Source organism: Procambarus clarkii, chromosome 62 (assembly GCF_040958095.1).
Source record: "Procambarus clarkii isolate CNS0578487 chromosome 62, FALCON_Pclarkii_2.0, whole genome shotgun sequence".
NCBI classification, from domain to species: Eukaryota; Metazoa; Arthropoda; class Malacostraca; order Decapoda; family Cambaridae; genus Procambarus; species Procambarus clarkii.
Window position 1 is genome coordinate 7,286,532 of NC_091211.1, and position 12,974 is coordinate 7,299,505.

The window sequence follows — 12,974 nt, forward strand, 5'->3', positions numbered from 1 at the left end:
GCGTCTTGTACATACCAGATGCGTTGCTTCTGGGAGTATGGGTTCGAGTCACTTCTGGGGTGTGAGTTTTCAGTTGCATATGTCCTGGGGACCATTCAGGCTTGTTCGCATTTGTGTTCCTCACGTGTTGCCCCAAAGAATGAGGTGATTTGGTAAAATGCTATGCCCAAGATAACTATCCGAGTGCCGGCGGTGGGGTGGTTCAAATAGCCTCGGCTATCACCTCATTATGTCCGGTCGTGATGGTCAAGTGGATTAAGGCGTCTTGTACATACCAGATGCGTTGCTTCTGGGAGTATGGGTTCGAGTCACTTCTGGGGTGTGAGTTTTCAGTTGCATATGTCCTGGGGACCATTCAGGCTTGTTCGCATTTGTGTTCCTCACGTGTTGCCCCAAAGAATGAGGTGATTTGGTAAAATGCTATGCCCAAGATAACTATCCGAGTGCCGGCGGTGGGGTGGTTCAAATAGCCTCGGCTATCACCTCATTATGTCCGGTCGTGATGGTCAAGTGGATTAAGGCGTCTTGTACATACCAGATGCGTTGCTTCTGGGAGTATGGGTTCGAGTCACTTCTGGGGTGTGAGTTTTCAGTTATATATATATATATATATATATATATATATATATATATATATATATATATATATATATATATATGAACAAGCCTGAATGGTCCCCAGGACTATATGCAACTGAAAACTCATACCCCAGAAGTGACTCGAACCCATACTGCAAGGAAAAACGCAACTGGTGTGTATAGGACACCTTAATCCACTCAACCATCACGACCGGTCATAAGGAGGTGATAGCTGAAGCTATTTGAACCCCCCCCCCCGGCGGCACTCGGATGGTAATCTTGGGCATAGTATTTGATCAAATCACCTCATTCTTTGGGGCACACGTGAGGAACACAAATGCAAACAAGCCTGAATGGTCCCCAGGACTATATGCAACTGAAAACTCACACCCCAGAAGTGACTCGAACCCATACTGCCAGAAGGAACGCAACTGGTGTGTATAAGACACCTTAATCCACTCAACCATCACCACCGGTCATAAGGAGGTGATAGCCGAAGCTATTTGAACCACCGCCGGCACTCGGATGGTAATCTTGAGCACAGTATTTTATCAAATCACCTCATTCTTTGGGTCAGTAGATCAAATGCACGCCTCATTTACCACATGTGCCCCAAAGAATGAGGGGATGAGGGGGGGGGGGTTCAAATAGCTTCGGCTATCAGCTCCTTATGACCGGTCGTGATGGTCGAGTGGATTAAGGTGTCTTATACACACCAGATGCATTGCTCCTGGCAGTATGGGTTCGAGTCATTTCTGGGGTGTGAGTTTTCAGTTATATATATAAATATATATATATATATATATATATATATATATATATATATATATATATATATATATATATATATATATATATATATATATATATATATATTATATATATATATATATATATATATATATATATATATATATATTTATATATATTTATATATAAATATATATATATATATATATATATATATATATATATATATATATATATATATATATATATATATATATATATATATATATATTTATATATATTTATATATAAATATATATATATATATATATATATATATATATATATATATATATATATTATTTTTATATATATTTTTTATTATATATACTAGTATATTATATATACTTTATATATATATATATATATATATATATATATATATATATATATATATATATATATATATAATATTATATATATATATATATATATATATATATATATATATATATATATATATATATATATATATATATATATATATATATATATATATATATATATATATATATATATATATATATATATACATATATACATAATATTAGTATATTTTGGTAGCAGTCTTTCCTGTAGACATATATTATTAAATATGACCGAAAAAGTAAGATTAATAATTATAACACGAATTTTCTCGATCTTTCTTACGTTTCTTTTCACTGTTGATGGTAATTCAAAGATCAAATCTCCAAAATTCATTTTTATTTTTAGTCTGACGCGACACTTGAGCGCGTTTCGTAAAACTTATTACATTTTCAAAGACTTTAGTCTACACAAACACACACAACTTTAACTAAATAGAGCTTAAACATCTATCGAGTTTTTATACCTACATTTGGGTGAAGTGATATGTTACAATAGTTTTGGATGAGGTGAAAATAAACTTTTAACACAAGACAGAACACGAAATAATGAAATACAAACAGGTATTAAAAGTAGGTAACTGCAGAAGGCCTATTTTTATTGGCCCATATTTCTTGATGCTTCTATATTGGAGCGGAGTCTTGAAGTGGGTAGAATATAGTTGTGCATTAATTGGCTGTTGATTGCTGGTGTTGACTTCTTGATGTGTAGTGCCTCGCAGACGTCGAGCCGCCTGCTATCGCTGTATCTATCGATGATTTCTGTGTTGTTTGCTAAGATTTCTCTGGTGATGGTTTGGTTGTGGGAAGAGGCTATATGTTCCTTAATGGAGCCCTGATGCTTTTGCATCGTTAAACGCCTGGAAAGAGATGTTGTTGTCTTAGCTATATACTGAGTTTTTTGAGGCTCTCAATCCCCAAGAGGGCATTTGAAGGCATAGACGACGTTGGTCTCTTTTAAAACGTTCTGCTCTGTGTCTGGAGAGTTTCTCATGAGTAGGCTGGCCGTTTTTTTGGTTTTATAGTAAATTGTCAGTTGTATCTTCTGGTTTTTGTCTGTAGGGATAACGTTTCTACTGACAATATCTTTCAGGACCCTTTCCTCCGTTTTATGGGCTGTGGAAAAGAAGTTCCTGAAAAATAGTCTAATAGGGGGTATAGGTGTTGTGTTAGTTGTCTCTTCAGAGGTTGCATGGCGTTTCACTTTCCTTCTTATGATGTCTTCGACGAAACCATTGGAGAAGCCGTTGTTGACTAGGACCTGCCTTACCCTACAGAGTTCTTCGTCGACTTGCTTCCATTCTGAGCTGTGGCTGAGGGCACGGTCCACATAAGCGACCGTGCCCGCACTCGACCATGAAAACTCACACCCCAGAAGTGACTCGAACCCATACTCCCAGGAGCAACGCAACTGGTAACTACAGGGAGCCTTAATCCGCTTGACCATCACGGCCGGACAAAAGGAAGTGATAGCCGAAGCTATTTGAGCCACTTCCCCGCCGGCAACTCGGATGTTAATCTTGAGCATTGCATTTTACTAAATCACCTCATTCTTTGGGGCACACGTGAGGTGTGCATTCTGGGGTGTGAGTTTTCATTCGCATATAGTTCTGGGGACCATTCAGGCTTGTTCGCATTTGTGTTTCTCACGTGTGGCCCAAAGAATAAGGTGATTTGATAAAATGCTATGCCCAAGATTACCATCCGAGTTGCCGGCGGGGAAGTGGCTCAAATAGCTATGGCTATCACTTCCTTTTGTCCGGCCGTGGTGGTCAAGCAGATTAAGGCGCCCTGTAGTTACCAGTTGCGTTGCTCCTGGGAGTATGGGTTCGAGTCACTTCTAGGGTGTGAGTTTTCATTCATATATATATATAGGTACACACTGGCAGGTACACACTGTATCCGCTGCACCATACTTCAGAGCCATTAAGAGAGGTAGGAATTCCGGGGTATTTAACCCACAGAATTCCATTCTCTCCCAGGCAATGAGATGATGAAGGACCTCTGGTGTTCTTTATTCAAGCCCTGTTATGTGGGAAAACTCGGTGTAAATGCTCAATGCACAGACCTGCCTATATAACTCGCAAGCTGAAGTTTATAACTTTTTAACACTCAACCCAGAAGGAGACTCGAACCCTGGCCCACAGAGTGGCAGGTACACACTGTATCCGCTGCACCATACTTCAAATATATATATATATGTCGTACCTAGTAGCCAGAACGCACTTCTCAGCCTACTATTCAAGGCCTGATTTGCGTAAGAAGCCAAGTTTTCCTGAATTAATATATTTTCTCTAATTTTTTTCTTATGAAATGATAAAGCTACCCATTTCTTTATGTATGAGGCCAATATTTATTTTATTGGAAATAAAATTAACGTAGATATATGACCGAACCTAACCAACCCTACCTAACCTAACTTAACCTGTCTTTATAGGTTAGGTTAGGATAGGTAGCCGAAAAAGTTAGGTTAGGTTAGGTTAGGTAGGTTAGGTAGTCGAAAACCAATTAATTCATTAAAACTTGACTTATTCGGCAAATCGGGCCTTGCATAGTAGGCTGAGAAGTGCGTTCTGGCTACTAGGTACGACATATATATATATATATATATATATATATATATATATATATATATATATATATATATATATATATATGTCGTACCTAATAGCCAGAACGCACTTCTCAGCCTACTATTCAAGGCCCGATTTGCCTAATAAGCCAAGTTTTCATGAATTAATGTTTTTTCGTCTACCTAACCTAACCTAACCTAGCTTTTTTTGGCTACCTAACCTAACCTTACCTATAAATATAGGTTAGGTTAGGTTAGGTAGGGTTGGTTAGGTTCGGTCATATATCTACGTTAATTTTAACTCCAATAAAAAAAAATTGACCTCATACATAGAGAAAAGGGTTGCTTTATCATTTCATAAGAAAAAAATTATAGTAAATATATTAATTCAGGAAAACTTGGCTTATTAGGCAAATCGGGCCTTGAATAGTAGGCTGAGAAGTGAGTTCTGGCTACTAGGTACGACATATATATATATATATATATATATATATATATATATATATATATATATATATATATATATATATATATATAACTGAAAACTCACACCCCAGAAGTGACTCGAACCCATACTCCCAGGAGCAACGCAACTGGTATGTACAAGACTATGCTATGCCCAAGATTACTATCCGAGTGCCGGCGGTGGGGTGGTTCAAATAGCCTCGGCTATCACCTCATTATGTCCGGTCGTGATGGTCAAGTGGATTAAGGCGTCTTGTACATACCAGTTGCGTTGCTCCTGGGAGTATGGGTTCGAGTCACTTCTGGGGTGTGAGTTTTCAGTTGCATATTGTCCTGGGGACCATTCAGGCTTGTTCGCATTTGTGTTCCTCACGTGTGCCCCAAAGAATGAGGTGATTTGGTAAAATGCTATGCCCAAGATTACTATCCGAGTGCCGGCGGTGGGGTGGTTCAAATAGCCTCGGCTATCACCTCATTATGTCCGGTCGTGATGGTCAATTGGATTAAGGCGTCTTGTACATACCAGTTGCGTTGCTCCTGGGAGTATGGGTTCGAGTCACTTCTGGGGTGTGAGTTTTCAGTTGCATATTGTCCTGGGGACCATTCAGGCTTGTTCGCATATATATATATATATATATATATATATATATATATATATATATATATATATATATATATATATATATATATATATATATATATATATATATATATATATATATATATATATATATATATATATATATATATGTCGTACCTAGTAGCCATAACGCAGTTCTCAGCCTACTATGCAAGGCCCGATTTGCCTAATAAGCCAAGTTTTCATGAATTAATTGTTTTTCGACTACCTAACCTACCTAACCTAACCTAACCTAACTTTTTTGGCTACCTAACCTAACCTAACCTATAAAGATAGGTTAGATTAGGTTAGGTAGGGTTGGTTAGGTTCGGTCATATATCTACGTTAATTTTAACTCCAATAAAAAAAAATTACCTCATACATAATGAAATGGGTAGCTTTATCATTTCATAAGAAAAAAATTAGAGAAAATATATTAATTCATGAAAACTTGGCTTATTAGGCAAATCGGGCCTTGCATAGTTGGCTGAGAAGTGCGTTCTGGCTACTAAGTACGACATATATATATATATATATATATATATATATATATATATATATATATATATATATATATATATATATATATATATATATATAATATATATATATATATATATATATATATATATATATATATATAATATATATATATATATATATATATATATATATATATATATATATATATATATATATATATATATATATATATATATATATATATATATATATATATATATATATATGTTGTACCTAGTAGCCAGAACGTCGTACTCTTCCTACTATGCAAGGCATGATTTGCCTATTAAGCCAAGTTTTCCTTAATTTATAATTTTTTCCATATTTTTTTCTCATTAAATGATAAAGCTTTCCATTTCATTATGTATGAGTTAATTTGTTTAAATTTGAGTTAAAACTAACGTAGATATATGACCGAACCTAACCAACCCTACCTAACCTAACCTAACCTATCTTAACCTAACCTAAACTAACACAATTATGTCAATAATTTATGATCTTAATATAATATAATAATAATAATTCAAATAGACTAATTGGAAAGAATTTATTGAAAATAAAGAAAATCACTTGGCCTATTAAGCAAATCGGGCCTTGCATAGTAGGCCGAGAAGTGTGTTCTGGCTACTAAGTACGACATATATATATATATATATATATATATATATATATATATATATATATATATATATATATATATATATATATATATATATGTATGTATATATATACACTAGCAGAACCCGCCACGCGTTGCTGTGCCTCAGTCAGGTTAAATGGCAACGAAAGAATAGAGAAAGCACACGTTTCTAATATGTTTAATTTCACAGTGCATGTGGGTATACAATATTTCATGTTGTTCCATTATCTGTGGAGATATAGAGATTGTCTGGTTTGCCTCGTCTTTAACACTCAACTTATAATTGTCCATGTGAGATACAATACGTGTCTAGATATAAACTGCACAATTCTAAAGATTAGCCATGAGCTTTGTTGATGGTGATTGCAAACGACAATCGAATTGTAAATTACAATCTCTTAAATTGAAATGACATATCTGTTGGAATCATAGGAATGCGAGGAATGAGGACATCTTCTCCTTTGAAAAGTCCTGTCAGATTGTTGCTTCTACGATGTTGCTGATTAATTTTTTTGCTGCAAGGCGCGTGGCGTTGCAAAGTTTTGGCTGGTTGATATTTCGCAACATGATAATTGGCAAGCCAATTTTCAATTGCCGTACGTGTGATGGTATCCCTGGCAGATCGAGTGAATTAAAAAATTCTGTTGGATAATTAACCTCTTCATCTGTTTCCTCAACAGTGTCGACGGACTTGTGTGTGACTGCCTCGCTTTGAATGTTAGACTGAATAATATTGTTAAGGTCGTAGACGTTTAGTTCTTGGCCACAAGAATAGCTCGCTCACTCAGCCAATCGTGATTCTCATAATTGGTTTCCATATTAGGAAATACTTTTTCAATCTACAGCTACATAACTACACGCATATATGTAGTTAATTTAAATGTCCTTACGTGGCGCCACTAAGTAGAATATTTCAGGCAAGCATTTATTTCGTCCGCCGGTGTCGATCGAGGAATTACAGGTAATGTTTGCCTGAAATCTCCTGCAAGCAATATTGATGCGTTCCCAAATGGTCTGATGTTTCCACGCAAATCTTGCAATGATCGATTAAGAGCCTCGAACGATTTTTTGAGGGGGCATTGTGCATTCATCTCAAACAATAAGTTGGCATTTCTGCAATACTTTCCCCATGTCGGATGGATTGGAAACGTTGTTTGTGGGCGTTTCACTGAATAGCATGGTCAATAGCGATTTCAAAGTCGAAGTAACAGTTCTTCCAACTCGTAGCAATGTCGCAGCAATTCCGGACGACGCCAAAGCAATGGTTATATCATTTTGGGATCGAAATGCTGCCAGAATCAATCTAATTAGGAAGGTTTAACCAGTTTCTCCTGGTGCATCTAAGAAGATTTCTCCAAGCCCGGTATTAACAGTTTGAATTATTTGATTGTTAATGCCTTTTCGCTCAAGCGTTAGCCTAGGAATATTTGATTAAACATAAGACAACAGATCACCAGTGTTGTAATTTTGTTCATGACGGAATTCTACGTCGTACGAAGCAGCAGCAGATTGATTCGATGATGGCATTTCCAATTGATTGAGAACTTTGTTCGCGATTTCTAAGCACAAGTCTTCAATCATTATAAATGCTTCGTTGAAGTTTTTTGCTGTAAAATCCTTGTTCATATTTTTTTTTTTTTTTGCGTATTCGACGGATAATATCTTCAGCCATGTGCGATTTATAATTATCCCATAACTCTGTTGGAGATAACGGAGAGCCGGTGGTCAATATGATTGCAAACAATGCACGAATTTGTTTTGAATGTGACGTGTTGGACGCGTCATTAATGAATACATCCAAGTGCCGATCGTTCTCCAATAAATACAGAGCTTGACATGCACTACAGGAAGTGGCATGTGTTACGCCGTTGACAAATCTCAATGACTGGAAAGACGTTGGACCAGGCACATTTACCAACAGTATGCAAAGAAAGAAGCATTCATCCTGATTAGGATGCACGGTGTACAGTCTGCCAATTGTAGTTTATTTGAATATGCCAAGTTGTCCGTCGACTCGCTCTCCTCGTTTGCGTCGTTCAAATGATTTTATACGTAATAATAGTAATACGTAGGTACTTCCGAATACAGCATTGTTTTCACAAACACGTCATTTTGACATAACGTGAAGAAAGCAGTTAACGTTGTAGCCAGTGGATTCATAGCTGTTTGTTGCACATTTGCAGCTGTGAAATAAACGTGTTGTCCATTTTCATGTTTTCAAAACAAAAACAAAAAATACTAACGAAATATTTCAATAATTCAAACGCAGATCAATCGACACAGCTCAATTTTACCCCTAATTGCACTGAAAAAGAATAAGAACAATTAAAAAACAAAAAGAAAACTATGGAAAAAGAAACAATTAACTATACCCACGAAATGAACGGTATGGTAAACAACATAACTCAATTCCAACGCAATGTCACACAAAATAATTATATCAAAATTAAAATAAATACAAATCTATGAAAATTCAATTAATCAATGCAATCGAAAACATTGAAATGGAATCGTAACATATTTTGTATAGCTTGTGTTGGTCTTACATGGAACAGATGGCACTGTTTAAAAAAAAAATGTTTTTTCTGGTCACCGGTGTGGCATCTAAATAGTATGTATATAAAAACATGCACGTATTCGAATGGAACGTTGTGTCAAAATTTCAAAGCAATCGGTGAAGAACTTGCGGAGATTAAAGTGAATGTTGCTCTTACGTCCAAGAGATGGCACTGTTTTAAAAAAAAAAAGCATGTTTTTGCCTGTCACAGGTGAAGCATGTATATATATTAGGTATATAAAAACTCTCGCCTATTCTAATGCAATGTTGTGTCAAAATTTCAAAGCAATCGGTAAAGAGGTTTCGAAGATTTTCCTCACGTGAAAAACAGTTTTTCAAAAAAGCCTGTTTTTCCCGTCACAGACGTGATATCGATATAGTATGTATGTAATAACCCGCTCGGATGCGAATGGAACATTGTGTGAAAATTTTAAAGCAATCGGTGAAGAACTTTCAGAGATTAGTGATTTTGAACAAAAGAACATTTCCATATATATATATATATATATATATATATATATATATATATATATATATATATATATATATATATATATATATATATATATATAAATATATATATATATATTTATATATATATATAAATATATATATATATATATATATATATAAATATATATATATATATTTATATATATATATATATAAATATATATATATATATATATATATATATATATATATATATATATATATATATATATATATATATATATATATATATATATATATATATATATATATATATATATATATATATATATATATATATTGGTGTATACTGGCAGCAGGTTTTCTTTCAAACATGTTTCATTGAATATGACCGCATATTCTGTATTTATTATTTTCTGATTTAGGGCTTCTATCCCTCTAACTATTTTCTTAGCATCAGGGCTTAATTGGAATAGGAGTTCTCCAAAACTCATTTTCGTACTTTTAAGGTGAAGAAAAGAAGTGATTTACTATAGAGTGTATTACACTTATTTGTATAATTTGCACGACGTTTCGAACCTGCATTTCTCATTCTCAAGTGAACAGATCTTACAATACTAGTTGATTTTATACCCGCATTAGGTCAGGTGATAATACAATGAAGGTGAAAAACATGGGGGGGATACATAAGGGATAAACATAGGGGCTGCAGAAGGCTTATTGGCCCATACGAGGCATCTCCTATCTAAACACAAAGATTAATCCAGTGTAATTGGCGCCAATTACACTGGATTGAATGGTTGCAGACATCTCTCAATGAGAGCTGGTGGTTTGGACTTCGGATTATTGAAGATGGTCTCCAACGGCTTGTGGTCAGTGACTGTCGTGGTGAAAGATGCCTAAGCCGATACAAATTGAAGTGTTCACAGCCCCATACAAGAGCAAGAGCTTACTTCTCTGTTTGATTGTATCGTTGTTTACCATGGGTGAGGAAACGGATGGCGTAGGCAATTACTACTCTGGAATCTGATTGATTAGGTTTGTGTTGGGCTAAAACCGCACCTAAACCAACAGGACTGACATCCACTGTAAGTTTAATATCCAGTGATGGGTCAAAGTAGGGAGTATTCGCATTCTTTACAAGTACACCTTTCACAGTAATTCAATTTCTTTCTTTATTAGGTTCCCAATACCCCTCCCATGGGCGGTGAAGGAAAGGGTTACAGAGGCACATAATTGGTTCGGGAATTGTACCCCATAGTTAATTTAGCTAAGCAAGTGACAATCTTTGAAGCTAGTTAGTAGTAGTATGCTTCCATCAGTCTCAGTAGACTATGGAGTTGCGCTCTGGTTGTCGGTCTGGAGTGACCTCTCCAGGGCGCATACCCAGGGTAGATTAATATGGAGAAAAAGGTGTTACCCAAGCAGCGCGGCCCCTGCCCCCTCTTTAGCACGGTGCCGAAGTCTCCAATGGAATGGCAATCGCCAATACGACTGGTTCCAGCGCCGTCGCAGGAACTGTGAGCTCCAGAGTTGACCTTGAAGTTGGTGAAAGAAGGCACAGGGACTCCACCCGGAGAGCGCAGTGGTCGGGGCCGGATAAGAACCTCCCCATCAAGGGCAAGAACGACCCCAGCCTCCTGAAGCGGAGGCTTCTAATCTAATCTAAATCTAATCTAAACACAAAGATTAATCCAGTGTAATTGGCGCCAATTACACTGGATTAATCTTTGTGTTTAGATAGGAGATGCCTCGTATGGGCCAATAAGCCTTCTGCAGCCCCTATGTTTATCCCTTATGTATCCCCCCCATGTTTTTCACCTTCATTGTATTATCACCTGACCTAATGCGGGTATAAAATCAACTAGTATTGTAAGATCTGTTCACTTGAGAATGAACCATGGAGGTTCGAAACGTCGTGCAAATTATACAAATAAGTGTAATACACTCTATAGTAAATCACTTCTTTTCTTCACCTTAAAAGTACGAAAATGAGTTTTGGAGAACTCCTATTCCAATTAAGCCCTGATGCTAAGAAAATAGTTAGAGGGATAGAAGCCCTAAATCAGAAAATAATAAATACAGAATATGCGGTCATATTCAATGAAATATATATATATATATATATATATATATATATATATATATATATATATATATATATATATATATATATATATATATATATATATATATATAAATCAGTGGGATGATACTCATGGAAGGAGGGTAGACAGTTGGTGTGGGACTACTCATGTGTATCCACCCTTGCTGACACCTATGTACACTTCGGAGCTGATCAAGCAGGTGGGGCGGCCAACCACAGGGAAACAGCAAAATCACTCAAGTACAGGCGACTGGAAGGTCAATACCTCTTTGTTCCCATAGCGTCTGAGACACATGGCCCCTGGGGCAAGAGTGCCTTGGGATTTCTCAAGGAATTGGGTTCCAAGCTCATTGACGTCACCAGAGACCCAGGGCTTCCAGTTTTTTGTTTCAGCGTCTCAGTGTGGCGATCCAGAGGGAAAATGCTTGCTGCGTCTTCGGTTCCTGTCCAGAAGCGGAGGAGCTCCAAGAGATCCATAACCTTTAGGCATTTGTCTTGTATGTTTTGTAACCTTTAAATACACAATAAAGCAAAAAAAAAGGGGGAAGGGGGTGGTAGGAGAAAAGCACACAGAAACTGTATTGGAGGGGACCTACATTCCCTCTAATTCGTTATGTGTGGTTTCCTCCGAGGCTATGGGTCCCCCTTCTTCCAGCCAGAGGTGGTACTCCCTTCCCTATAAAATATATATATATATATATATATATATATATATATATATATATATATATATATATATATATATATATATATATATTGTGACGATAATCTCCTTCAAGAGATTGAGCCTGCTCTTCCCTCCAAAGTTCGTCGCTATACCTCCCTATACAACTAATATGGAAGAAATATCCAACAAATACAACACCAAGGTTTGCCAGAGCACAAACGTATTCAGCACCGGGAACACCTGCTCCAACTCGAACCACCAAACTACCTGTCCGTCGCCTGCTCATCGCTGATTGGCTGCGTGTCCAGTTGCACCTGCCCTCCACCCGCCACACTACCTGATGTCTGGGGCCACACGACCTACAGACCTCAGAATATCCAGTGCTTTCAACAAGTTAACACGTCTCGTTGGTAGACTAAGCTCTGGCTTACGTGTACTAAGAGAGGTGGCAGCTTAAAGCCAATATTCCTGCACCTATATCTGATTGTATATTGTTCACTTGTTATTACTCACTTGTCTTAACGTAACTTTTCATTTTGTCATTTGACTATTCTTATTATTTTGATTGATTGATTTTATGATACAAATTTTATGTCCATTTTATTCATGTTTTGCTTTTCTAACGTAATTAAAATCTCA

The 12,974-nt window shown here is 36.2% G+C and overlaps 1 protein-coding gene and 1 long non-coding RNA gene across 2 annotated transcripts in view; one reads left to right on the forward strand and one right to left on the reverse strand.

Annotated features, from left to right (window-relative positions):
* LOC138354202 (uncharacterized) overlaps positions 1-12,974 on the reverse strand; it is a 499,672-nt gene that overhangs the window by 395,688 nt on the left and 91,010 nt on the right. The gene's annotated exons all lie outside the window — the stretch shown is intronic.
* The window catches only part of LOC123766593 (ankyrin repeat domain-containing protein 61), an 86,188-nt gene that overhangs the window by 9,900 nt on the left and 63,314 nt on the right, over positions 1-12,974 (forward strand). The gene's annotated exons all lie outside the window — the stretch shown is intronic.